Source organism: Pan troglodytes, chromosome 13 (assembly GCF_028858775.2).
Source record: "Pan troglodytes isolate AG18354 chromosome 13, NHGRI_mPanTro3-v2.0_pri, whole genome shotgun sequence".
Taxonomy (NCBI): domain Eukaryota; kingdom Metazoa; phylum Chordata; class Mammalia; order Primates; family Hominidae; genus Pan; species Pan troglodytes.
Window position 1 is genome coordinate 123,296,049 of NC_072411.2, and position 26,833 is coordinate 123,322,881.

Here is a 26,833-nt window from a genome sequence, read left to right on the forward strand (position 1 = left end):
AAGCCGCCTGCCTTCCTGTGATGGTGGGTGAATCAGCAGGGCTTCTTCTCTACCGGAAGTTTCCACTTGCTCCCGGCAGGCATCTCTTCCTATCCCCTCACTCAAGCACTTTGCTTTCGTCAATTTTCTCCCCTCTCCCTTCTCTACTAAATTATTGTTGTTTCCTTCTCCACTGGGTCATTATAATTGGTATACAAACGTGCTGTAATATTTTTACCTAAAAACCTTTCTCTCCGCCTACATTTTTTTTTTTTTTTTTTTTTGAAACAGTCTCGCTCTGTCGTCCAGGCTGGAGTGCAGCGGCGTGATCTCCACTCACTGCAACCGCCGCCTCCCAGGTTCAACCAATTCTCCTGTCTCAGCCTCTCAGGTAGCTGGGATTACAGGCGCACACCACCACACCTGGCTAATTTTTTGTGTTTTTAGTAGAGATGGGGTTTCGCCATGTTGGGCAGGCTGGCCTCAAACTCCTGACCTCAGGTTATCCAAACGCCTCAGCCTCCCAAAGTGCTGGAATTACAGGCATGAGCCACCGCGCCCAGCCTCCTCCCTCTTTCTTGTACATCTCCTGCATCATTTATTTGCTCTGCTATAAAACAAACGTGGAAGGCATTACCTTTTTTCGCTGTCCTGTCTCTCATTCTGTCTCAAAATCACTCATATGAAGCTTGGTCTCAACACCCTCCCTGATCTCTACTCCATTGAAATTCTGTTTTTCAAGGCCACGATTCACCCTTAAGTTGGCAAATTCAAAGGTCAGTTTTAAAGTCTGCATCCTTCTTGATTTCTGAACAGCATTTAGTAAAGCTGACTATTCTTTCCTTGAAACATTTTTTTCTTGGTATCTGAAAAACTAAAATGCTTTTATTTTTACTTTATTATCTTTCTGTTTCTCAGTTTTCTTTGCTGGATTCTCTTGTTTTCTAACTTCTAAATTTTGAAAGGTCCCAGGCATTAGGCCTTCTCACATATCTTCTGTGGCTACCCTTATTCAATAGGTAATCATTTACTGCCATGGAGTTAGATACCATCAACTAACTTGATGATTTCCACGTTTGTTTCTACAGACCCAGCCTGTTTCCTGAGCTTCAGACCCCATCTCTAAACACCTCTCTGTTGCATTGTGGCTGCTTAAAAGGCATCTCAAACCTAATATATTTGAAGCCAAATGCTTAGCCTTCCCCCAAGTATGTTCCTCCTGGTACTTTACAGCTTTATTTATGGCCAGACCATTAGCCCAGATGCTCAGACAAAATCTGTGGAAACATCTTTGGCTCCTCTCTCTCTTACTCTCCAAAGAGAATCTAACAGTACCCACTGTGCATTCTAGTTTCAAAATATGTCCCAGTGTTTTTACCAGCTAGATTAATCTTCAAGCTCTGATTTGGCTCAAAACAGCCCTTTACCCCATTCTTGCCTCATTCTGAGCAGTATAGACCTGGGCTTGGTATCAGTCCTGGCTTAACCACTTCCTAGGTGTTTGACCTAAAGCAAGTTATGTCACCTCTGGAGTCCAGTTTCCAGAATTCAAATATATGCATGTATGTATGTGTTGATATGTATGTATATGTGTACATGTGTACATATGCCTATATATATGCATGCATGTATGTATGAACAATAGATAGATCTTAAATGTGACTTCTCACTACTTTACCATTCCCCTTTGTTCAATCCACCACCATCTTTTGCCTGGATAATTAACAAATGCCTCCAAATTTGTCTCCCTACTTCCTCTGTTGTCCACCCCCACTCCCATTTTCTGTTCTCTGCTAGCAGCCTGAGAGATCCTTTTAGAACACGAGTCACATCATGTCACGCACCTACTCAAATCCCTCCAGTCACTTCCCATCGTATCTGAAACAGCATCCTAAGTCCTCATGACAGTCTGCAAAGCCCTCCGTGATCTTGGTCCTGCTGGTCTTTCCGCTTACTCCCTCTTCTCCAGCCACACTGGCCTGTTTGATGTTTTACTAACTCATCAGGCTTGGCCCTCTCTTAGGGCTTTGCGATGGCTATTCCCTCTCTCTGGAATACTTTTCTATCAGAGATCTGCCCTGCACAATTCCTCCCTTTATTCAAATCTTCTCTCAAATCTCAACTCCTCATAGAATCCTTCTCAGTCTACTAATAGAATTCTGGAGCCAGCATGTAACAGCTCGCAAGAAGCACTTGTAAGCTTCTGTTCCCATCTCTGTATTCAGTGATGTCACCTTAGTAGCTGAGATCAGCCACAGTGAGAATACACCGTGGAATCAGAAAATGCTACAGTCAGAGCTCATCCTACATTAATTAATTAATTAATTTAGTTAGTTAGTTATTGAGAGGGAGTCTCACTCTGTGACCCAGGCTGGAGTGCAGTGGCGTGATCTCAGCTCACTGCAACCTCCGCCTCCCGGGTTCAAGAGATTCTCCTGCCTCAGCCTCCAGAGTAGCTGGGACTACAGGCACCCGCCACCACACCCAGCAAATTTTCGTATTTTTAGTAGAGATGGGGTTTCACCATGTTAGCCAGGATGGTCTTGATCTCCTGACCTCGTGATCCTCCCACCTTGGCCTCTCAAAGTGCTGGGATTACATGCGTGAGCCACCGTGCCCAGCCTTTCCTCAGTTTTTATACTCCCAGGACAACATTAATTTTCTTTTCTTCCCAAAATTCAAATTTCCTTTCATGTCAATTACTACTGAGAATTCTCAAGGCCAGCTTGTCACTCCAACATAAAGCTTATGAGCTATTCTACTTCTAATATTACCACATCACTTAGTTTTCTGACCTATCTCTTTGACAACTGAGTTCACACATTGGGCCCAGTCACAATCCTTTCTGGCAAAATTATTTCAATCTATGCTCTGATATATTCTTAGCCACAAGTTCATGCCTCCTGAAATAAAGAAAATGAACAAATGAACCTGTGAAGATATAGAAGCAAGGAGGAGTGGAGGAGGTGGAAATAGTCTATGAACTTGAAAAGGTTAGTCTGCTTAATTGTTTTTTAGTGGGGAGTGGGATTGGGTTTTATAACTAAACCAGATCTGTTCCCCTTCGTTTCCATCATACGCCTCTCTTTTTCAACTTTCTGTGTCATCTATCCCCCTTTCTAAGAAAAGTCATTCTGTGGTAGAGAATCCATGTTTTAAAAGCCATTGACTTAAAACCGGTGCTGTCGGGCTGTTTCTGTTAATGGACTTAATGTGCACAGGAAAGAATGGAAAGGACACCTGCTCGATCCCCATGTTTCATTTCAGGGTCTCGTAGGCAATCAATACAAAGGACTAAGATGTATGAAGGTAAATAACAAAGCATTTTTTGGATTCCCTTGTATCATGTCAGCAGAGTGTATAATTGCTGAGGTTTTCTGAAATGGATGGCTATCTGAGAACAGCCACGTAGTCTTAGAAATTTTGATTGTCACAGAAGCTAAAATGCAGACAATGGCTCAAAGAAATAAATTATTTTATTCTATCTTCCTACTTTGTTCCCAAATGGTGACATGTAAGAAATTAATCTATTGCATTTGGCATAATCTTATAAATATAAAGAGGAAATTTTTGCTAATTTTATTAAGAATAATTGAACAGGAAATACAAGGGATTAGTTTTCTCAAACTGAGCCATGTGACAACTAATAAATTGTACTGTCATTTCTTTCTCCAGCCTATAATCCCTCATATGTCGCGAATCGTCTCACAATTGAACAGGTGTTTTAATAATAGACTGGAATTTGCTTAAAAATATCTCCCTGAAATGTCCTCCAAAGGACATTAAAATCCCTCAAAAGGGACTTAAAGCTAAGACCCACATTATAAGAATATCAAGCTGGAAAGTTGCTGATCTCAAGGAGGCCTGTCTTTGGGTATAGGCAGAACAGGTGATAGCCAGAGGCTTGCTTGCAGGAGTGCTGAGAAAGCTCTCCTGGCCCCAAACCCTTCCCCACCTGGTTTGCTAAAGCTTCAAATTGAACAATTAGAGATTTTTCTAGGGCTTAATATTTGTAAATATTTCTAACCAAGATGAAATAGATTATTTTCATTCCTTGTGTATGTCTGTGTGTCTATGTATGTATTTATGTATGTATCCGTGTGTTTATACTTTGTGTGTGTGTAGGTATGTATATCCTTCCCTTTTCTAGAAAGAGTAGATTTCAGAAAACCAGATGCAGAGGCTGGGCACGGTGGCTCATGCCTGTAATCCTCGCACTTTGGGAGACCGAGGTGGGCAGATTGCCTGAGATCAGGACTTTGAGACCAGCCTGGGCAACCTGGCAAAATCCCATTTCTACTAAAAATTCAAAAACTTAGCCAGATGTGGTGGTGCACGCCTGTAGTCCCAGCTACTTGAGAGGCTGAGGCAGGAGAATTGCTTGAACCCAGGAGGCGGAGGTTGCAGTGACCCAAGACCGTGCCACTGCTCTCCAGCCTGGGTGACAGAGGAAGACTATGTCTCCATAAAACAAAACAAAAAAGAAAACCAGATGAAGAGAACTTGAGGATCTAGAAGTCTGCGTGTGTGTCTGTGTGTATGTGCTTGTATATGATTATGTGTATCTGTGTGTGTTTATGTATATGTGTATTATGTGTATATGGTATATGAGTCTGTTGTGTCTGTGTCTTTATATGTATGTATATGTCTGTGTATGTGGTATATGAGTGTGTGTGTTTATGTATATGTATGTGTGTGTATGGTGTATGTGTGTGTGTCCGTGTATGCTCATGTTTGTGTATGCATGTGTCTCTGTGTGTTTATGTATGTGTAGTTTATCTATTTATATGTATATATGCATGCATATGTGTGTTTGTATGTGTGTGCATAGTTCTATGTTTATGTATATGTGTGTGTCTGTGTGTGTTCATGTATATATGTATGTGTGTGTCTCTGTTCATGTATAAGTATGAGTGTGTCTGCGTGTGGCACAGGAGTGTGTCTGTATGTATGCCTGTATCATTTCCTTTTCTAGGAGCAATTTTTGATTTTAGGAAACCACATGAGAACACCTTTGTGACCCAGGCACTTTGATGCAAGAGAAGAAAAATAAACCTGTAAAAAGGGAGAAACGTTCACACTACAGGACTTCAGCAGGATAGGAAGGGGCTGTGCCCCAAATAGCTTCCCCGACTTCATTATTTTGCTCATATCAGCCCTGATAGTCGGTCTTTCAGACTCGTTAAATGGTGATTTCTAAGTTTCTATTTACAGACAGAAAACACCAAATAAAACAAAAAATGTTCTAATCAGTGACTATGCACAAATTCAGGAGGTTTCCTTAACAATGTTTATTTTTATTCATTGTCATGTTATGAAACAGTCCTTTGCTGACTACCTTACCTAAAACAACACCCTCGCCACACACACTCCCTTCCCTCCATCCTGCTTCATTTTCCATTTATCACCTCTCAATATTGGGTTGTTTGACTGTATATTGGGAGTCTTTGCCCACAGAGTGTGAGCTCAGTGAGGCAGCCACAGTGCCAGGAGGGGCACCACTGGCACATCTTGGCACCCTCAGAGTTCCAACTTTCTACTCCTTCCCCAGGTTCCTGGCAAGGCCCAGAGCCCTTCATTTAGAGAAGCAGGCACAACTGAAGAGAGGAAGATAGTCCTGGCTGCCCATGGACCCTCTGACCTCGAACCCTCATAGCAGCTCCAGGGCAGTTATTCCAAGGGTCAGGGATTCCAAGAAGTTTTGCAGAGCGGGAGGAAGACAGAGCATGAGGACATCCTGGAAACTGCTTGCCCTTTGTGATCTAGAGGAGAAAGAGAGACTGAAGCACGGAATAACTTGTTTTATCATGGGCTCTGGGGTCAGGCTCTCTGGAATTTAATACTAACATTTATGTATTACAAGACTTTGGACAGGGTTCTTAACTTCTCTGTTCCTCAATTTTCTAATCTGTAAAATGATGTAAAAATCTGCAATATCAACAACAAAGTCCACATTTGTTTGTTCTTAAAGGTGTGTGTGTGTGTGTGTGTGTGTGTGTGTGTGTGTATGATGATGATTACAAGGCTTGGAACTTATAAGCACTCAACAAACAAGTTGTTAGTGTTGTTATTATTATTACCACTGCTCAAATGTGTACTTGTAATCCTACTGCCACTCTCATCACACCTCATAGTCTGCTTGGACCTGGACAGATAATTTATCAGCTTTTAAATTCAACTGATAAACTAGATTGAGGCTCTGTTGTGCATAAGGTAGAGAGCTAAATGCTGTGGAAAAATTGAACATGAAGAAAACATTGCCTGACAACTATTTATGACCCAGCAGGGTTTGGAAGACATACAAAAACGCAAACCAAACCAAAGCAAAGGCACTATCTGATAAATATTGTAGGAGAGATATAAACAAAGGGTTATGGGCCCTCTGGAAGACAGAGCACTTTCAGCTGGAGGTTCATTTATAAGGGGAGAGGCCCAAATCAGGGGGGTGAAAGGAGATCAATGGGAAGAAGGGTGAGTGGAAAAAGACATTTCAGAGACGGTCACGAATCCGTTATACAGGAGAAGAGAGACAACGCTAAGAATAACTTGCTGTATTTACAGCCAGGAAATCTAGGAGAGGGTTAACAGAAAATAATAACAATAATTATAACAAAGCAAGAAAAGCTTTTTGGGGAAGAAAAATGATGCTCACTCATCTTAGTGAACACTACTAGACCAACCACTTATGAGCACACTCTTAATTGAATTTCTGCCTTGGCCAAATTCTCCAGCATAAGACATATAAGTATAGGATCATGCATCATATCCATCTCAGCTTCAATGTTCACTGGTCATTTTGGCACTGTTTTTTCCCCCATTCTAATAATATCGCCTATAGAAACAGTCATCAGTGATTTTCTTCACTGTGAGAGCCAACCACGCTCTATGAATAAAAGAGCAAATTCCCCCATGTTTCTCCCTAGCCCAACTGAAAGTCGTCAATAACCCCAGCAAACCCAAAGTAACAAGTGAGACGTTTTAAAGCCAGTCAAATAATGCTTGCCATAGATCACACCTGCTACTTAGTAACAGATGTTTGTGTGGCTGTGATCTACTGGGGAAAAATTCACACTCAGTAGCCCTTGTACTTCCACTTCCAACTGTGTTGTAGCTATTGTTAGTATTTTGGCCCAGAATAGAAGATATATTGTAGAAATATCAGCTGGCTCCCATGTAAGACACTCAAGTTAATTTTTCTCTGAAGACTCTGCTCCTTTGTTCATCTGGACTAATTATTTTGTGTTTATCAAAACAAAAGGGCATATTGCAGAAAAGAGAAAAGGAATTACATTAATCTTCTGCACAAGGCTTTTGGGCCATGGTGAAGGAAAATTAGGGGCCTTGGCAGTACTCAGACCCTGTGTTCTAGCATCAAAGGATGTTAGCACTGGGGGTGAGTGTAGTTTAGGGAAATGCCCCTGAGAGCAATGTAAGTGCACCCTTAGAATGACCCTACACTGCAGATGCAGCTGAATGTGTGTTTCAGGCTACGGAATCCAGGAGTAGCCAACCAGAGAGTCATTCCCTGTCTGTGAGGAATATCTGAGACCTCCACCCATCCCATGGAACACAGGCCAAACAAGGGATTAAGGCTATGAGTTTTAGGGTACGTGGAGGTTTCCAGGTAGAGGTTGTTAAGAGGAAGGTGTTAAGTGAATTCTATGTAAACTGCATGCTATTTGCTAGCAGCTGCGGTTTTTCTGCCCAGCCTGGGCCATGCAGTGATGTTGTCCAGCCCACCACAACTGGACCATTTCTATACATTAGATAATTCTGTCCAGCCTGCCTCCAATGGACTGTCTCCCTTGTATGTAAGCCCCAAATAAAACCCCATGTCACCTTTGCTGGCTCTGGGTCTCATCTTTGGCTTCTTGAACCTGATGGCTTTCTATTGAGGTTAATAGGTGTTGGGCACAATGGTGCGGCCTAATCCCCACAATTTATGGATGGAAAATGGGATGAAATGGTGAAATGACGAGCACAAGTTTATTCAATGCATTAAAGGGAGCACCAAGCATAGAATCCGGGTTTCTTGCACTCAGGAATCTTAGCACCAAAAAGAAGAAGAGAAAAACTTGGAGGAGAGGGAAGAAGAAGGGAGCCCATGACACGGAAAGATCTGTGCTTCGGCACAATCATTTCCAGGTGCTGAGCCCAGGTGTGGCTGAGAGAATGGTGACCCCAGACCACCAGCGGTCTGAGGCCACGTCCGCATGTGCTGGGCCAGGGAACCCCACCAGAATCCTCAGGCAGATGTTTTCTCTTTATATGGAGCAGTGAATGTAGGTTAGGAAAAGTGGCTGGACAATTTAACAGAGCAATTTTTCCACCACCTTTTAAAACAATCCATGTCCTTCCTAAGCTTGTGTTTCTAAGTGCAGGCTGCTGAGGGCCCCCTTCACTCTCTGCAGTTACACTGTATTTTAAAAAATTGAGGTAGCAAATTGGAGGTTCCTGAAGTATCTGTTAAGAACTTTCACCATTCCTGAATTAAATGGATCTGAGAGAAGTCAAGTCAGGGTTCTTTGCCCTTCTCCCTTAGGAAATTAATGCAGGGGCACATGCCTGTCTGTGCAACAAGCATTGATTCTTTATTCTTATTCTCCCACCTCTCTATCCCACCTCTTCCCTTCCCTGACCTGTTGAATTTAGCTTCTAGGGCTTCACCTTTTCCTCTGAAGGAGAGGGTTATTTATGTTTTATATATAAAAAAAGTTTGGATATATTTCAGGTCCAAAATAATAATAATGTAGTAGCCAGGGAAGGGGTGGGGAAAAGGAAGACAAGAAGTCTAAACATAAACTCGCCCTGCATCCCAATTTTTTCTCCATGACCTACTCGTTAACCTTCAAATGATCATGGGCAAATACAAGCAACGTGCAAAGGTATTGTTAATCTTCAGTGCACATGCAAGCAACTTAATAGAACACAGCTGCTAACTATATCAGTGTCTGTAAAGACCAATAAGACCTAACTCTTCAGGTATTTGGGGGTTTGGCTATAACCACGGTCTCTTGTTATATTGCTATTGAGGAAGACAGAAGTTGTTTCTTCTTTCAGATTAATGTCTCTTAATTCCTAGTCTATTTCCCTGTAATGCAGTAGATGTTCTCAAGGATTCTAAAGACATCAACCTACCTTAACATCTCCTCTTGTGATAAAAATGAAGCTGCCTGTATCATGACAATGATAATCTTTTGTTTTCAGGGAGAGCTGAGTAATTCACTTGGATGTGGATTTTAGTTATGTTAAACAAGAAAACCAGACTAGCTGCTTAATTCAACATCAAAAAAAGAAAAAACCCATAATAAAACTGGCTTCTTCCCCCTTAGTGAAAGCAAATTTCCAATTTTATTCCTGTGATTGTTCTAGCTGGTCCACTTGATTACTTTCAGCGACAACAGAAGAAGCAAAGTGTAGGTTTGCAGAATTGATGGGCCTTCCTAATTAAAGATTAAATCAGCCTATTATTCTATTCAAGGTGTAAGGGTTTTATGTGCTTTTTCTTTTCTATATATTTAAGTCAGAATTCAGTGTCATTTTTGAGCTCTCTCAAATTATTTATCAGGGTTGTATGCCCTTCAAATGTCAACATCCCTTGGGGCGAATTAAAGATGGCCACCAAATCTTTGTCTCTCTCTTCATGGGAAGAGAAGTCCATCTCTCTATCCTTGAATCTGGGTTGACCTTGTGACTTGCTTTGACCAATAGAATGAGGCATTTTCAATGTTGTTTCTGGAATTAGCCTTAGCCAGATCCAGGAGTTCATGAACTGTCCTTTCTTCCTTCTATGTTACCATAGTCAACAGTTTCTAGTTATTCTGCTATTACATTACTTGAGTCTTCTTTTCTCTAACTTCCCAAAACAATTTTGTCACTGCCTTCATACCCTCACAGTCTCCTTGAGGGCCTTCCAGCTCCCTCCTGCAAGCGGTTCCAAACTCGAGGCAGCCTTTCTGTTTTGTCATGGCAGCAACACACTACTAATGCCAATTCTGTTTCATTTATTTACTACTGTGGAATGAACTACTCCAAAGCTTAGGGGCTTAAAACATGAGTGTGTTTATTATCTCTTACAAATCATGGGTCAACTAGTTTCTGCTGGGCGGTTTTTCAGCTCCATGTAATTTTCTATGGGAGCTTGATTGGCCTGGAAACTCCAAGATTCACACCCTCTCCCCCACCCCACTCAGTACCCATAGCTGGCAGGTGATGCTGGTTGTCAGTCAGGAACTCAACTGGGACTGTCTAACAGGGCCATATGTATGTGGCCTCTTGATGCAGCTTGGGATTCATCCAGCCAAGAGGAAGTTTCCAACAGGAAGCATCCCAAGAGTAAGTGTTCTAAGAGGGAGAAAATGGAAAACTCCAGTGCCCTTAATAAGCTAGCCATGCTGGGAGTATAAAAACTGAGGAAAATAGGGAGGTTGTAAGAAAAAATAAAGAAATGAACAAAAAGTTTATAATATCACTGAAAGCACTTTGCAAACTTAAACTTTTCAAGTACAGAAATTATGTTCAGAGTTGATTTATTTATTCAATAAACAAATACTTACGAGCTAACGGATGTGCTCTTTGAGATAGGGTGGTATGCTCTCTGGAAAAAAAAGTAGAAGGAACTCTGATTTGTAGCAATTTCTGATTCCATGGTTTCAGCTACTGACGTGACATCACTGAACACAGAGATGGGAACAGAAGCTCACAAGTGCTTCTTGCGAGCTGGTACATACTGGCTCCAGAATTCTATTAGTAGAAAGAGAAGGATTCTACAAGGAGGAAGAATTTGAAAGAAGGTTTGAATAACGAGAGGAATTGTGCATATATATATATATATTCCAGAGAGAGGGAATAGCCATTGCACAGTCCTGAGAGGGCCATGCCTGCCGAGTTAGAGGAACATAAAAGAGGCCAGCGTACCACATCATCCCTTTGGCCACATTCTTTAGGCTAAGTCATAAGCATCACAGTTCCAGGGGAAGGAACTAAACTCGGCAATTAGTGAAGAATTTGTGGGCCCCTTTAATCCGCAACCTTCAAATATTGCTTTCCTCTGGAGTGGTATTCTGTAGTTCACGAACCCCTTTCTTTCTCCTCTGTTTTTCCCTTCCTTTATTTCATGCTTTTTCTTTTTAGATTAGCGATCCAGACACTTGCAGGTTCTTCTAGTATCTAGATATATAATCGTCACTAACTTTCTAAATATAAGATTACACTTAAAAATGTAGGGTATTAATCAAACAACACTACCATGGTGATTGCTGAAGCTAGTGTCTCTACCTTTGTACATATTATGTTTTCCATGGTGAAAAGTAAGAGAAGAGGGTAAATATTAGATGCTGAGATGTACCCTTAAACAATAATCTTGTAGCACCTAGCTGACTTGCAACACTATTAGCTGCTTCATAACTTTTTTAAAAAACGTTTTCAAAATTCTAGAATACACATAATTTAGTCATGGTCACAGGGAACCTAATTAAATGCATGGATTTACCTGATTTTGATGATATAGAAGGAGAACACAGTTCTTAAAATATATAATTGTCAAAACCTTAGGAAGCATAGCTGTGCAATTACAGATAGAAACACTTGAGGTAACAGAAATGTACTCGATGAAGGTTTTATTATAAAGGTTAATCTTTGAGCTACTACACATATTGAGACTTAAAATACCCAGCATAATATGCAAGATCTGATATGTTTTATCTCTGTAACCTGCTTAAGAATACTGCATGGGATGCCGTAATCACCACGATGGCATTATCTGTTATTATCAGCAATGGCAGCAACAAAAAATGGCCTGGCTGACACTGGCCTGTGTGGTTCAGTATAGGACCCTATTTTTTGAGTGCAGTCATGTAACAACAGAAGGCACAGAACAAGGACAGTGACCATAAAAGGCCCAGCCTCAAACAAGGACACATATATCCCTATGAGTTTCACCCAAGTTCCAGGAACAAAGTCTTGGTAGGTTGTTATTCCCTGCTGTGAAGTCTACTTGCCACTTTTAGTATGTTTAACTCACAAGCTTATTAAGTCAACAGAAGAATTGACCAGAAAAAAAAAGAAAAAAAAAAAGCATAGTCATATTGAGAGTCACTGGCCTGCATCTGCAAAGAGCCTGTGTCTTCAGGTCTCTTTTCGCACCATAAAGTTGCCATTGCCCTTGGATATTTTTCTATTTTGAGTTTATAATCCTATATGGTGAGTTGATGGCAAACTGGAACCTAGAAAATTGCAGTTTTCTTTTATGTATTTGTTTGTTTCTCTCCTCTATTAGAATGCAAGCTTTCTGAGGTCAGAGCCAATGTCTGTCTTCCTCTCCATTGTACCTCCAGTGTCTAGAACAGTGCTTGGCATGTTTGCTGAGTGATTAGATGCTGAATGACTGAGTTTACTAATGTTCTGAGTTCAAAGAACCTCTTTGGGTAATGTTAAGAATCACCTCCCAAGATGGATGGATATCATCTTTATTTGTTCACCGTCTGGGTTTCCAAAATTGATGGTAGACATCATCTTACACCGTGTTACTTGAATAGGGACCATTTCTGTTTGGACAGAGCTCACCTCACAAATAATCAAGTGGCATGTCATCAGTTCAATGGTTTTTAATCTATTCTGGCATGAACTTTACATATTTTGCAAGAAAGTTTTATTTTATTTTAAGAGAACTCTACTCAAAAACATTTTGACTTGAAGTTTAGGAAAGGTTTTATATTAGTTAATATCTAGTATGTACCCAAAACTTTGTCATGAAATATACAGACATATGCATTTATATTTATGTTTATATATGTAAACAGTTATATACTGCACTAATATACATGTTCATGTGTGTGTATATATATATATATATACACACACACACATTTAATACTATTTTATCCTTCTACCTACATTACCCCAAGAAATATTGTTTTTAAAGTGATTAATTTACATCCGGAGTGAGACACATAAATAACATTTGAAAATCTATCAAAAATTCAAAGCATGGCACAGCCTTTTAAAAACACCCTAGCAATAAAGTTTTATAAAACACAGCCATTAGCATCATTTTGATTTGTTTATAGCTATTAACTCTAATTACTGGTGTATTAGTCCATTTTCACATGCTGATAAAGACATGCCCGAGACTGGGGAGAAAAAGAGGTTCAACTGGACTTACAGTTCCACATGGCTGAGGAGGCCTCAGGATCATGGCAGGAGGTGAAAGGCACTTCTTGCATGGTGGTGTCAAGAGAAAATGAGGAAGAAGCAAAAGTGGAATCCCCTGATAAACCCATCAGATCTTGTGAGGCTTATTCACTGTAATGAGAATAGCACGGGAAAGACTGGCACCTAGAATTTAATTTCCTCCCTCTGGGTCCCTCCCACAACATGTGGGAATTCTGGGAGATAAAATTCAAGTTGAGATTTCGGTGGGAACACAGCAAAACCATATCATTCCGCCCCTGGCCCCTCCAAATCTCATGTTCTCGCATTTCAAAACCAATTATGCCTTCCCAACTGTCCCTCAAAGTCTTAACTCATTTCAGCATTAACCCAAAGGTCCACAATCCAAAGTCTCATTTGAGACAAGGCAAGTCCATTTTGCCTATGAGCCTGTAAAATAAAAAACAAGCTAGTTACTTCCCAGATACAGTGGGGGTACAGGTATTGGGTAAATACAGCCATTCCAAATGAGAGAAATTGGTCAAAACAAAGGGGTTACAGGGCCCATGCAAGTCTAAAATCCAGTGGGGCAGTCAAATCTTAAAGCTCCAAAATGATCTCCTTTGACTCCTGGTGTCACATTTAGGTCACACTGATGCAAGAGGTGGGTTCCAATGGTCTTGGGCAGAGTCCCCAGTAGGGACTCTGTGTGGGGGCTCTGACCCCACATTTCCCTTCTGCACTGCCCTAGCAAAGGTTCTCCATGAGGGCCATGCCCCTGCAGCAAACTTTTGCTTGGGCATCCAGGCATTTCCATACATCTTCTGAAATCCAGGCAGAGGTTCCCAAACCTCAATTCTTGACTTCTGTGCACTGGCAGGCTCAACACCACATTGGAAGCTGCCAAGGCTTGGGTCTTCCACCTTCTGAAGCCACAGCCTGAGCTGAATTGTCCCCTTTCAGCCACGACTGGAGTGACTGGGACACAAGGCACCAAGTCCCTAGGCTTCATACTGCACAGAGACCCTGGGCCCGGTCCACAAAACCACTTTTTCCTCTGGGGCCTCCTGGCCTGTGATGGGAGGGGCTGCCGTGAAGGTCTCAGGCATGCCCTGGAAACATTTTCCCCATGCTCTTGGGAATTAACATTAGGCTCCTTGCGGCTTATGCAAATTTCTGCAGCTGGCTTGAATTTCTCCTCAGAAAATCAGTTTTTCTTTTCTACTGCATCATCAGGCTGCAAGGTTTCTGAACTTTTATGTTCTGTTTCCCTTTTAAAATGGAATGATTTTTAACAGCACCCACATCACTTCTTGAATGCTTTGCTGCTTAGATATTTCTTCTTCCACCAGATACCTTAAGTCATCTCTCTCAAGTTCAAAGTTCCACAAATCTCTAGGGAAGGGGCAAAATGCCACCAGTCTATCGGCTAAAACATAACAAGAGTCACCTTTGCTCCAGTTCCCAATAAGTTCCTCATTTCCATCTGAGACCACCTCAACCTGGACCTTATTGTTCGTATCACTATCAGCATTTTTGTCAAAGCCATTCTCCTAGTCTCTAGGAGGCTCCAAACTTTTCCACATTTTTCTGTCTTCTTCTGAGCCCTCCAAACTGTTCCAACCTCTGCCTGATACCCAGTTCCAAAGTCATTTCCACACTTTTGGGTATCTTTTTAAGCAATGTCCCACTCCACTGGTACCAGTTTATTGTATTAGTCTGTTTTCAAGCTGCTGATAAAGACATACCCTAGACTGGGAAGCAAAAGAGGTTTAATTGGTCTTACAGTTCCACGTGGCTGAGGAGGCCTCAGAATTGTAGCAGAAGGTGAAAGGCATGTCTTACACAGTGGTGGCAAGAGAAAATGAGGAAGAAGCCATAGTGGAAACCCCTGATAAACCCATAAGATCTCATGAGACTCATTCACTATAATGAGAATAGCATGAGAAAGACCAGCCCCCACGATTCAATTACTCCCCTGAGTCCCTCCCACAACACGTGGGAATTCTGGGAGATACAATTCAAGTTGAGATTTGGGTGGGAACACAGCCAAACATACCAACTGGTAATATACTATAGCAGTTTACAGTTTGAAAAGTACTTTCACAAAGTCATTGCCTTGTTGGTCTTCACTGTAACTTCATATCTAATGTATTGTTTCTGTTCCAATAAAACCATGTTTATGGTATTATTTCTTGTTATTTGTACAAAAAACAACAAGAATTGGGAATTTTAATTTTTTCAATGAATTATTCAGCATTCTTGCATATTTAAATGTCAGAGGTGCCCTAATTACCTGTAAAGCCCTTTTAAAATTTTTGATTATTTTTTGCATTTATTTATTCATTTTAAATTTTAATTTATTTTAGATTCAGGGGGGTACATTTGCATATTTGTTACATGGGTATATTGCATACTGGTAGAGATTGGGCTTCTTATGTACCCATTACCCAAATAGTAAACATTGTACCTGATGGGTAATTCTTTAACCCTCATCCTCCTCCCACTCTACTCCCTTTTGGAGTCCCTAGTGTCTATTATCTCCATCTGTATGTCTATATGTACCCAGTGTTTAGCTCCTACTTATGAGTGAGAACATTTGGTATTTGATTTTTTGTTTCTGAGTTAGTCCACTTAGGATAATGGCCTTCAGCTACATCCATATTGCTGCAAGGACATAATTCCATTATTTTTTATGACTGTGTAGTATTCCATGATATGTATATCACATTTTCTTTATTAAGTCAACTACTGGTGTGCAGTTAGGTTGGAATCATGACTTTGCTATTGTAAGTAGTGCTGTGATGAACATATGAGTGTAGGTGCCTTTTTATATAATGATTTCTCTTCCTTTGTGTAGACACTCAGTAGTGAAATTTCTGGGTCAAATGCTAGTTTTATTTTTAGTTTTTTAAGAAATCTCCACACCGTTTTTCATAGAGGTTGAACTAATTTACATTCCCACCAACAGTTGTATAAGCATTCCCTTTTCTTCACATTCACACCAACATCTGTTGTTTTTTGACTTTTTAATAATAGCCATTCTGAGTGGTGTGAGATGATATCTCATTGTGGTTTTCATTTGCATTTCTCTGATGATTAGTGATGTTGAACATTTGTTCATATATTTGTTGACTGCTTGTAGTTCTTCTTTTGAGAAATATCTCTTCACGTCCTTTGCCCAGTTTTTAATTGAGGTTGTTTGGTTTTTTCTTGTTGAGTTGTTTGAGTTCCTTGTAGATTCTAGATACTAGTCCTTTGTCAGAGGCATAATTTGCAAATGTCTTCTCCTATTCAGTAGATTATTTGTTTACTCTGTTGATTGTTTCTTCTGTGCAGAAGCTTTTAAGTCTCATTTATCTATTTTTGTTTTTGTTGCATTTACTTTTGGAATCTTTATCATAAACTATTTGCCTAGGCCAATGTCCAGAAGAGATTTTCCTGGATTTTCTGCTCAGAGGTGTATAGTTTCAGGTCGTATGTTTAAATTTTTAACCCATCTTGAGTTGATTTCTGTATGTGATGAGAGAGACAGGGGTCCAGTTTTATTCTTCTGCATGTGGCTAGTTTTCCCAGCACCATTTATTGAATAGGGAGTCATTTCCCCGTTGTTTATTTTTGTTGGCTTTATTGAAGATCAGTTGGTTGTAGGTTTGCCACTTTACTTCTGAGTCCTCTATTCTGTTCCACTGATCTATGTGTCTATTTTTGTATCAGTATCATGCTATTATAGTTGGTCTAGCTTGTAGTATAATTTGAAGTGAGGCAATGTGATGTCTCTGGGTTTGTTCTTTTTGCTTATGACTACTTTAGCTGTTCGGGATCTTTTTTGGTTCATCTGAACTTCAGGATTGTTCTTTCTAATTCTGTGAAAAATGACGTTGGTAATTTAATAGGGATTGTGTTGAATCTGTAGATTGCTTTGAAAGCTCCTTTTTTAAAAGCATTATTTGTGCATGTTACCAGACCCTCCATGTGTCAAGAGAGATTTAATCTTCCCGGAGGTTACTGCCATTTGGAGGCAAATGCCAGGTGGACTAAACAGAGTTAAATACTATTGACTGACTAGACTATAGAAGAATGAAGAACTCCTATGACTCAGTTTTCTTTTTCATTCTGAACAAGTTTTTAATCATTTCACCCCTCTAGAATTCACATCTGTTCATGACATAATGCTGTGGGTCAGCCTGGGCTCTGTCAAAATGAAGGCAGTATTACCAAATCCCAAATTACAGTATGTTTTACTAACCAGTTTTATAGACTAGACATTTCACTCAGGCAGAAAGGAATTCCCACTGCACTTGAGGGGTAGCAGAGCCTTGAGAACAGGCTACTGGTTCTGCTTGGCTCTGTCCAGGCATACCAAAGACAAAGAGGCAGAATAAATTTGGTGAAAGATGAAATTATGAAACAAGCCCAGCTTCTCAGCTTCTTGATTTTAATTCACTTTTATTTGTGAATGTGACGATCTTTTACTATGTTGTAGCAAAGAGTTCAGATCTAAAGATAAAACTTCTTCGAGACAAAAAACCAGTGTCCTGACTGCAAAAGAGAGGGAGAATCTGCTTCCAGCTACTAAACAAAAGAGAGGAAGTCCCAGTTCTGTTTTATTAAAAGACTTTTTATCCACAAAATACTGCAGAATTAATATAAATGGTCTATGCAATTTAATGTATCTTTTTTCTCTGGCTTTACTTAGCAAAAATCACACCAAAATATGCATTTTTTAAGTTAACTCTGTCAACCTAGTCATAATTCCAGGCAAAATTGTACATCAGTAAGTGATGCTAAAGGAAATTAAAAGGAGACGCAAGACTAACAATATTACATCAAAATGCAGGGCCTTTTAAACACATGTTTGTTCATGCATTTAAAAAAAATGCCAGTAGCATTTAGATGTATTTAGGTTTGTGCTTAATAAGGGTCTCAGAATTATGGCCTGAGATCTTTTCCTGCTATTATTTTGTTTGCTCGTTGATCTATTTCTTGATAAATCTGGTCAGCAGTTACTGCATGTCTAGTACATACCAGGTACTATTCTAGGCACAGAGGATGCAGCAGAGAATATGAGAGAAAAATTCTCCTACCTTCCTACTAAGACAGACAATTAGTAAGTAAACAAACATATGTGACATCATTTCAGGTAGAAAAAAGTGCTAAGAAGAAACATAAAGCAAGAGTAAGAGTATAGAAAGTTAGTAAAGTGGGATGCTGTTCTAGGTCTGGTCAGGAAAGGAGTCTGAGCAGGTAGCATTTGAACAAAGGGCACAGACTCAGTCTATTTGCTGGAAAACACTACAGAATGTCATGGATGGGTCAGTGAATGGACACGACACACTGATATTGACACCCAGTCCCCAGGACTGTTTTTCTTAGTCACCAGGGCCTCCCTAGGTACTTGACCTGGGAAAAAGGCTTCACGATGAGAGAAGAAAATTTAAAATGCAAAAACTCAAAATGGGCAGCAAATAGGATGCAGTGGACGAGTCTGCCCTGGGGTACCTGCACTCCACAGATTGTCCTCTAGGTCAGCTGCTCAGGGACTCATTGTGTCAGAGCACTTGGGACGTGAGCTCCAAAAAAAAAAAAAAAAAAAAAAAGCTATAGTATCCATGTCCCCCAAAATTTCTCTTTCACATCCAAGACTAGTAAGAGAAAACAACCCTTGTGTGGTGTAAGGACATTTTATTTGACTTTATGGTGGTATGTGAAATAACAATCTCACACCTTCAGAAGCATCAAAGAATATCATCAGAGTGACATGGTTTGGAAACACATTTGGTCTCTCAGTCACCTTCTTTACCTCTTCGTCTGTTAACAGAACCTCTTTCTCCTCTGGGGAACTCATTCCATGTGGGTCAGGTAGAGCTAAACCCACTTCCTGTCACAGCAGCAATTTTTTGACCCAATTAGAGTATACATCCCTCAAACAAAGTAATCAGTGAGGGATGGGCAGGTGATACAAACCAGACTCATTACAACTCTCGGTAGAATGTTTCTTTAGGCGCTGGTAGAAAAATCTTTTTTTCTCAGACTCAAAAAGCTGAAAAGATGTGAGTGTGCCGCTGTCAATCATCATTCATGATCACCACTGAAGAGAAAGTGTTAAAGTTAGAAGAAAGAGACGGAATCCCTATGACAACATTTGTGAATCCCTAGATCCAGCTAGATCCGATGACACATCAACTCACAGATGTACCAGGTTCATGAATCAATACATGCCTGGTTTTGCTTAAACAAGTTTGAGTTGGACTACTGTCATGAGCAATTTAAAAAGACTCAAATAATGAGAACCATGGATCCACAGAGGAAATATGAGCAATGACAAGAAATATACCAGGGGTATCATGTACTGCCAAAAGTCAACAAAATGTGCCGAGCTGGAGAGCAGAGGAAATGCTATAAGGAAGAAGAGAGTCATGGTTGTCAATAGTTACATGTAAGATGCCCAGGGAAGTCATGCAATGGAAGAAAAGAAATGGTGAGTGGTATTCCAGGTATTCTGCCAAGGGTCCATCCTAAAAAGTTGCTGTTATTTTACTATTCCTATTAGATTGTACCTAGGCAGATTGATGTAACCTAGGCAATTAGATTTTATTATTATTTCATAAAAACACTTTAATTGATAGTTTTTATTTATTTACATTTTATTTAACACTTTATTTAACATTTATATAAATACTTTATTTAACACTTTTGGAGCAGGCCAGCAGTAAGTCCTGAGGTATGACTTTAATTCAGCAAATATTTAACAAGTGCCAATTTTGTGCTAGGCCTATATGAGGTAGACATTGAAAAGAGAAGGATAAGATTATTGGCTTCAATATCACACTCCTTTTAACAAACTTATAAAGGTGAAATTTGAGTCCTGAGAGATTTCTTTTCAGGGAATAGGGCAACAAAAACAAAATGCTTCCTGAAGCATGAATGTAAAAGCAATGAGGTAACTGATTAATTTTGACCTACTTGTGTAAATGTGTGTGTGTTTTGGGGGTGGAATGAAGTATTTTTTAGAGCAGTTTTAGGTTCACAGCAAAACTGAAAGGAAGATTTCCCCTGCCCCCAACACATGCACAGCCTCCCCCACTATCAACATTCCCCACTAGAGTGGTACATTTGTACAATCAATGAACCTACATTGATGCATTGTTATCACGCAAAGTCCATAATTTACTTTCAGGTTCAGTCTTGGTGTTGTACATTCTGTGGGTTTAGACAGACATATAATGGCATGTATTCATCGTTATAGTATCACACATGGTAGTTTCACTGCCCTAAAAATCTTCTGTGTAAATGTGTGTTGTGTAGTATTTTTAGCACAAGCCAGAGGCACCAGCCGTTCATCCCCCTTACTCTAGATGCTGCCCGGCATCAGTTCCCATCCACTGATGGCAGGTGCAAGGCAGGTGGCTCCCCATAATGGTGGGTGCAAGGCAGAGCAGTCCTGAGGCTCTTTCCTTGATAAAGAGATGCCCTCTTTCTAAAATGGCTTATATGGAAAGACTTGCTAAACACAAGAACATTAGCAATAATAAGTGTGCTTTACATGATGACACATGAATATCACAATGAGGAATAGCATAAATCAAGGAGACACCCTTTAAACATGCCCCCCACCACCACCAGCCTATGAATCTTTTCCTTCCCCTTGCCTCCAGGTTGGTTAGAGCTACTGCCCTTCATTAAGTATGGGGGGATTTGAGGTAGAAAGCATATGTCTTAGTCCATTTTGCATTGCTATAGCAAACACCACAGACTGGGTAAAATCAATTTATTTCTCACCATTCTAGAGGATAGGAAGTCTGATATCAAGGGGCCGCCATGTGGCAGCAGGCTTTATGCCACATCATCCAATGGTGGAAGGTGGAAGGGCAAGACAGCATGAGACAGCAAGAGTGGAACTTGCAGCCTCAGGTCCTTTCATAATTGGCATTAATCCATTCATGAGGGTGGAGTCCTCATGACTTAAACACCTCCATTAGGCCTCACCTCCCAACACTGTTGTATTTGGGATTAAATTTCTAACATATGAACTTCGGGAGAAATATTCAGATCATAGGAGTGTACCTTACAAAGTTTATAAAACAAAGGGCAAAGGAAAAGTTAAAAAAATTGAATGGGAAAGATGTGGCAATTCCTTTGGGAATGAAATTGTGACTATTCTGAAGGAAATCTCTGATATTAAGAGCTTAATTCCATGAGATGAGCTATCACATATAAAGGGAAACAGAATTCCTACAAAAGAGGTATGAATAACCCATATGCATCTGGGCTTGACTTGTGTGATTATTTTGCTCTCTCTCCCTTCCCTTCACAATCTTGCATCTTCCACAATGTATTGCAACACTCAATAGAAATCATCTTGCCACTCCTATTGCAACCACGAACATGGCACCTGGAGCAGCTTTGGGCATGCGACCTGACACCTCTGAAACAGGAGGAGGGCTACCTCTTCTCTAAACTCTGCAAAATATGAACAAGGAAAAGGTCTAAATGTCATTGAGTTCTCTTGCAAAGGGACAAAGAGCAGAGTTTCTCAGAATTTCCTACAGGGCACGCACGTAGTTAATTTAAACACATTCAAATTAACAGACTGTGTTGACTGAAGGGTGAATTTCTCTCTGTTTTGGATAAAAACTAATTTAAATGTGGTGGTACCAGACAGCGAGCACATTCCTACAATGAAGTAAACAAATGTTATTGCCTTCACTTAGAGAGTCTTGCCCAATTAGGTTGATTATAATGATGACAGAGATGTATCCTGAATGCACAAGAAAGTAGTAATGCACAGATTTGTTATGTAATATTTATAGACTCTGTGGTAAAACTTCAGATGAATTAAAATATACAGTCTTGTATTTCCATGGATGAAGGGAATGGGATCCACATGTTTGCTAAAAGTAAAAGGCAGAGCCAACAAATTCTCTGACATTTACATTGATAAGACTTTCTCTGAGAATTTGTAAACTCCTGATGTAAACTGCTATTTTAAACAACAGAGAAGCAGCTTGTCTCTGTCACCTGTAAGTTTAACCCCAAATTACAATTTGGTCTTTGCTTGACTTTAGAAACTGTCTCTATCATTCTCTCTTAAATGAATTGACTTAGGAAAGTATGTACTTTATGAAAATAACATGTTAGATTATATTCAGTCAGATTATTTTATTAATGTACCCAAAGTGTTACTGGTAAGCTGATTTACTCAGATATTGCCATGATGAAATATGGACTTTACCCTGTTTCTGTGACTTTGTGTGGAGATTATTAACAAGGAAAGCACAATCTTTAAAATCGCTACTTATTTTAACAATAGAATCTATGTCATGACTTGATGAGCAAGTACAACATAGTAGAAGAGCAATGGTTTTGTACAGTAAAATGTTGGATGAAGAATTGAACCTCCCTGGACCCCAGTTTCCTCATGTAAAATGATAGAGTTGTTCTATGTGATCTCAAAGGTTTTTTCTGCCCTAAACCGTCTGTGATCTCTGATTACTAACACATTGGTACTATGTGTGGTAGCCAGGTTGGAAGGACCCAACCTAGGAAGGCCAATCTGTGATACACACTCAATTCAGTATGACAGTCATTTGTAGTTATTTGAAAACAAAAATAAGACACTCATCAAGAACAGGGATACAGTCAAGACTGAAGGAGGGTAAATTAAACAAAATTAAGAAAGACATATATATTTATTTAAAATAATATATATTCAATATTTCTTTAAAATAAATATTGCAACTTCTTTTGTATAATATGTCTTAGGGGAGACGGTTAATTGTTTAGGAAAATACCTCAGTAGGCCTCTTTAGGTATAAAAACTGAAACTGCTTGTGGACAGAAGAGTCAAGGGGGCCTCCATTCCAAACCCATGCCTGTCCCTCTACACAATCTAAAAATGCAAGAAAGTAACCAGCACAAAGCACCACTTTAATAACATTTGGCTCAGTATCAAGCTCTTCTTTGCTGATGGCTGCACTCATTGATTTGTTGTCTTACATTCATGCATTTCTAACCTGTGGCTATGTCACTAACAGACTGTATAGTAACCATACAATGATCTTGGTATCAATACAATTTGTTTGATCATTTCTTTATTCATTCAATCACCATCTACAAATTGCCCAGTCACTGGGAATATAATGATGATTGTATATAAACTGTGTACTAGTAATGTTCAAAGTCTAGTACACTGGTTCTCAAATTCTAAATGCACACAAATTGCTGGAGAACTTGATAAAACATAAATTTCTGGAGACCTTCCCTAAGGATTTTGATTAAGCAGGGAGGGTAGGAGCCAAGAAAAAATATATTTTTATCGGGCTTTTCAGGTGACTCTCCTACAGGTAATATGAAATTATCATTTTGAGAAATTCTGAACTAGTGTATGTTCTCCCTTCTCCCTTACTGAAATCCACCAGCTTTCCTGGTTTCCAATCCTTTCCAAGGCTTACCTTCCATGCTATCTGCATTTATTCTGCCCAGGATCTTGCCAGCTCTGCCACTTGACTTGTGTGTACATCCCTTAAGCTGCCACAGATGGACCCTGAGCATTACCATAAAAAGACACAAAGAGTAAATAACATGTGGGTTTGGTTATGCACGGAAATGAAATGAATTACAGAACTTTTTTGAGATATATGCAACTAAACTTGCGACTCATCCCAGCAAACAGTGAAGTAGAGATTGGGTAGCAATCTGATGATTTGATCAGTGTCAGCAGTTTACCTATGTAAAATAAATCCTAATGTGTTACAGACACATTTTAGACTTGAACAGGCCTTTACAAAAATACAAGCACGTCTAATTGCTATCATTTTCTGTAGTCACTTTGCATATAAAGACACAACCAGTGTTTGATTAGGGGCCACTGCTCCATGATGATATATATCATATAGATAACAGAGAGATAATATAAACTCTATTATCTAAAAAAGCTATTATACCTAGAGGTTTCATGAAACAAAAATAAATTTTAAAAAGATATTTAATTAGCAAAGCTAGGCAAAGATGAGCTAATCAGGTTAAGCAGATTGATGCCAGGTTTTGAATTAAATAATGAAACTATTTAGTCCACATATCCACAAGTCTGTATTGAGCACTTTTGCAGAGGATTCATGTGTGCATGTATCTAAATAAACTATCACGTGGATAGGAAAGCACAGCTGGAAAATAAATCAGAAAAAATTCTGATATTTGGGTATTGTGTTTGATTCATTCCTTTCCACAATTGTAAAACGCACATGAGAGTAAAATTTATGATCCCCATGCAATAGAAAAGCATAATCTTAAGTTAGGGAAATGATGGGACCAACTGCTGGTTTCTAAAATGTGGCGAGAATGTGTATTTAAAGAGGACCCTATCAGGCCTTTATTCTATAAAATAGCTAGACAAATAAATCTGAGGCATCTGAGGGTAATGGCATCTTGAGAGATAATGGATATTCAGTCTGGGAGATGGGAAGGAGATAGAACCTTGGCTGGTGTATGCTAAAAAAAAAAATAGACTAGCTGTTAAACTGCTGGATAGACTAGTCCCTATAAATTTTCAAAAGAGTGCCCTGGGTTTTATCCAGAAGGCTATCGTGAATGAGATACACACTGCTAAAACTCTCCACAGTCCTTCAGAAATTTTAGGACAGGTTCATGCGACACACACCTCATCCCTGGGGCCAATCACTCACAGTTCTTGGCAAAACACAATCTTCAATAATCTTAGAGACAACACATAAAAAAGATGAAAAAATATTCAATTTTAATTCAATAATGAGGTAGATTCCTAATCTTGTCTACTATCAAATATTTTCCAAATGTTGTAAGAAAAATTAGTTGTAACCCCTATTAGCATTTTTGTTTGTTTGTAGTTGTTTTGGGAAGCCAAGAACTGAACCCATATGTGATGGCGAACTTAATCAAGAAAGGTATGTGTTCTGACTACTCCACCAACTGGTCATTTCCTAATCTCTCTCCCTCTCATCAGGCCTCCCTATTCTCTGAGACACAACAATATTAAAATTAGGTTAATCAGTCATCCTACAATATCCTGTAAAAGTTCAAGTGAAAGGAAGAATTGCATGCCTCTCAGTTTAAATTAAAAGCTAGAAATGGTTAAGCTTAGTGAGGAAGACATGTGAAAAGCTAGGCCTCTTGCACCAAGTAGCCAAGTTGTGAATGCAAAGGAAAAGTTAGTTAAGGAAATTAAAATTGCTCCTATTTGAGCATACACATGATAAGAAAGCAAAATAGCCTTATTGCTGATATGAAGAATGTTTTAGTGGTCTGGATAAAAGATCAAACCAGCCATAACCCTCCGTTAAGCAAAAGCCTAGTTCAGAGCAAGGCCCTAATTCTCTGCCATTCTATGAAGGCTGAGAGTGGTGAGGAAGCTGAAGAAGAAAACTTGGAAACTAGCAGAGGTTGAGTTTGTGAGGTCTCTGTGACATAGGAGTTATAGAAATAAGCTGTCTCTGTACCATAAAAGTGCAAGGTGAAGCAGCAAGTGCTGATGTAGAAGCTCTAAAAAGTTATCTAGAAAATCTAGCTAAGATCATTCACAAATGTAGCTACACTAAACAATAGCTTTTCAATGTAGACACAACACCCTTATATTGGAAAGAGATATCATCCAGGACTTTCATAGCTTGAGAAGACAAGTCAATGACTGTCGTCAAAGCTTCAAAGAACAGGCTGATTTTATGTTAGGGGTTAATGCATTTGATGGCTTTAAGTTGAAGCCAATGCTCATTTACCACTTCAAAAATTTCAGGGCTATTAAGAATTGTGCTAAATATACTCTACCTGTGTTTTATAAATTCAACAACAAAGCCTGGATGCACATTTGTTTACAGCATGGTGTACTAAATATTTTAAGCCCACAGTTGTGACCTACTGATCAGAAAAAAAATGTTTCTTTTAAAATATTACTACTCATTGACAATCCACCTGGTTACCCAAGAGCTCTGACAGCAATGTACAAGGAGATTAATGTTGTTTTCATGCCTGCTAATATAATATTTATTCTACAGCCCACGGATCAAGGAATAATGTTAACTTTCAAGTCAATAGCTAAGGCATACACTTCATAAGGCTAAAACTGCCACAGATGCTGATTCCTGTGATGGATTTGGTCCAAGTAAATTGAAAACCTTCTGGAAAGGGTCCACCATTCTAGATGCCAATATGGACATTCATGATTCATGGGAGGAGGTCAAAATATCAACATTAATAGGAGCTTGGAAGAAGTTGATTCCAGCCCTCATGGATCACTTTGAGGGGTTCAAGATTTCAGTGGAGGAAGTCACTGGCAATGTGGTAGAAATAGCAAGAGAACTAGAATTAGACGTGGAGCCTGAAGATGCAACTGAATTGCTGCAATCTTATGATGAAACTTTAATCAATGAGAATTCACTTTTCATGGATAAGCAAAATGGTTTTTTGAGATGGAAACTACTTCAGGTGAAGATTCTGTGAACATTGTTGAAATGACAAGAAAGGATTTAGAATATTATATAAACTTAATTGATAAAGCAGTGGCAGGGTTTGAGAGGATTAACTCTAGTTTTGAAAAATGTTCTACTGTAGATAAAATGCTAACAATTAGCATCGCAATCTACAGAAAAATCTTTGGTGAAAGAAAAAGTCAATAGATGCAGCAAACTTTATATTGTCTTATTTTAAGAAAATTCTATAGTCATGCTAACCTTCA

The 26,833-nt window shown here is 39.5% G+C and overlaps 1 long non-coding RNA gene across 1 annotated transcript; it reads left to right on the forward strand.

Annotated features, from left to right (window-relative positions):
• The first annotated feature begins 248 nt into the window (after positions 1-248).
• On the forward strand, positions 249-7,827 carry LOC107973735 (uncharacterized). Its single transcript, XR_001716127.3, has 3 exons — positions 249-370; positions 2,866-2,972; positions 5,531-7,827. It is a non-coding gene; the product is annotated as an uncharacterized LOC107973735 (long non-coding RNA).
• The last annotated feature ends 19,006 nt before the right edge of the window (positions 7,828-26,833 follow it).